Here is a 2,906-nt window from a genome sequence, read left to right on the forward strand (position 1 = left end):
CAGTTAAGTGGAAAATGAAACAGATTCTACTGTAGACAAAAGAAAGTGCCGCCTTCACACAGTCAGCTGCAGACTGACAACATACCATCACTGTGTAACTACAACCCTGCAATCAAAACAGTACAAACCACAAATGAGTCATTTTACTGCCTGGCTCAAAGACCAGCAAGGAGTGGGAGCGATTATGCGAATCTATCACCCAAAAATAAATATGTTCATATAATGAGTAAATAAATGCTGACTAAATGCTTTTTGAATTATGTTTGACTGAGTTCTCATGACTTCTCCAAAGAAAAAAAGATTACAAATACATGCAAACCTGCAGAGATATAATTGTATCCTTCACAGCTGCTGATGCTAAAGACGCAAGTAACTTTAATCAATTTTAGCCCCCCCCCCCAAAAAAAAAAATAAAAATAAATAAAAAATCATCTGTCAGCACATATCTCCAGTAGATGCATCATAATGTTGACTGCAACCAACCACAGTTTCCAGGAGCACGCCTACTAATCTTGGTCACCACCACCACAGGAGCAACAGAGGGGTCGTCGAGGGCAGGAAGCATGATGTGATTGTTTATATGGCAGGAATGCATCCTTCCAGAGATTCACCACTAATAAACTATGATCTCCACCCTGCAAATTAAGCAAAAGTCACAGATTCTGTGAGGCAGGAAATCCAGGTGTTTATTTAAAGCAGGGATACTCAACTTGATCTAGCCGAGGGCCACATTTGAAAAATGAGAAGTGGCCGAGGGCCAGCCATTAAACTACATTCATATAAAATGAGCAAACTTTAAAAAAGACTGATAGCTTGTGCTCATATTTTGATGCATTTTATTAGCTCCACTGCAATTCAGCAAGATATATTTTGAACCATCTTGAACAGCATAGCTGGAACGTTTCCTATTATGCAGGCAAATATTGGACAAATTCAAAAATGAAAATGATTATTAACAGTTCTTAGGCATAGAATGAACATATTTCAGCTCTTTTGGTGTGAAAGCTGTTTATAAAATATATTAAACACATAACTGCACAGTGCAAGCCACCAAATGTTGGAATAGTTCAGAAATACAATTTAAAAAAAAAAAACTGCTTTACTATATTTCGGTTATTTTAAAGTTTGGAACAGACAGCACAGGTATGTAATCAGATGTTTATGTTTTAACCTCTTCATGCATCACATACTATTAGTTACTGACTACATGCTTAATGTGAGGTAACACATCTCATTTCCTTTGAGAGCTTACTGAAGTTTGGTTTCTGAGAGGTCAAGGCAATATGCAAGCACTGGTTGAGATGTGAGTCGGTGAGTCTATTGCGCTTTTTGTCCTTAATTAGATTCATCACTGAAAACCCCGACTCGCATATGTAAGTGGATCCGAACATTGTCAAAATGTATATAGCGAGTCTTTTAGAGTTCGGATACTGATGAACAGAGTGTGCCCAAAATTCACACAGTCTCTCCTCTCTGAACTTGGCTTTTAGGACATTATTAGCCTGCATCTGGACCAGTTCCAGCTGGAAAGCGCCCTCACTGATAGCAGGCACAGCGTTTTTTGCCTCTGCTGGGCAGCTCCCGGTGACAGCAACGGCGAACGGGTTGCGCACAAACAGTAGCAGTTGCTGTGGGATTTTGAAGTTGTGAAACCGCGATCTGAAGTTCTCTGACAGATTTTTTAACAGTGCTACCATTCGTGACAGCACAATCCCATTTGTAGGAACATCACGCAGGGTAGGGAAGTGAAGTTTTTTCCCCTCTATGTCCGTCACGAATACGCCCAAGGTTGTCTGAAAAGCGCTCACTTTTTCAAAGAGCTCTCCCACATCCGAATCCCCACCTTGGAGCTGCAGGTTAAGATGGTTCAAGTGATTAGTGATATCACACAGAAATGCAACCAGAGCCACAGATTCCTGATCTTGCATAAACTGAGAGAACTCATCTGCTTTCTTTGTTTTTTGACCGGAAAGAAATTCTGTGATTTCTTTGCGCAGTGCAAAGAAGCGCTGTAGGACTCGCCCCCTGCTCAGCCATCTGACATCATTGTGCTGTAGTAGGTCTGAATATTGAGCTTCTTGCTCCTGTAGTAGCATTTTGAAAAGCCGGTGCTGTAAACTTGAAGTTGAGCGAATGTGATTTACAATTTTGATCACTGTGTCCATCACTCCTTTCATTTCACCAGACAGTTTGGCACACAACACCGTTTGGTGAATGATGCAGTGTAGTGAACTAACTGTGGGGTGGTCCGCTATGAGACGTGATGCTGAGCCCCTCTCTCGTCCTATCATAGATGGCCCACCGTCAGTTACAAGGAGGTTGATTTTATCCAGCTCCAGAGAATTCTTATCAAAGAAACTTTTCATAGAATTGTACATGGCCTCACCTGTTGCATTGCTCTTGATGGGCAAAAGGCACAGCAGCTCCTCTTTGAAAAGCTCCCCGTTAAAATATCTCACAAACACGGACAGCTGTGCAGTGTCTGTTGCATCTGTAGACTCGTCCATAGCTATTGACATGTAATCCACACACTTCAGTTCAGCAAGTAAAGTAGAAAAACTGTCCTCATACAAAGTTTCTAGTCTCCGTGCCGCCGTTGAATCCGAAAGCTGAACCTGCTTCACGCGGTTAACGATGTCATCTTTGTGTTTGTCACCGGTAACAACTCCTCCACGATTCCCAAAGTGCACACTTTCACAAGCTCAGCGTCCACAAATGGCTTGCCCTTTTTAGCCAGCTCCCAGGTTACACGCAGTGAAGCAGCGGTGGCTTTTTCAGCAGCAGTAGTGGAAGTCGTCAAGATTGTTGATGTGGTAGCATAAGACAACTTTAAGGCCTCAGTCTTGTCTTTTCGTGCAATGCTACCAACCGGAAAAGCTGCACTGAAGCTAGCATGTTTTGACTCG

This window comes from Archocentrus centrarchus, chromosome 18, assembly GCF_007364275.1.
Source record: "Archocentrus centrarchus isolate MPI-CPG fArcCen1 chromosome 18, fArcCen1, whole genome shotgun sequence".
Taxonomy (NCBI): domain Eukaryota; kingdom Metazoa; phylum Chordata; class Actinopteri; order Cichliformes; family Cichlidae; genus Archocentrus; species Archocentrus centrarchus.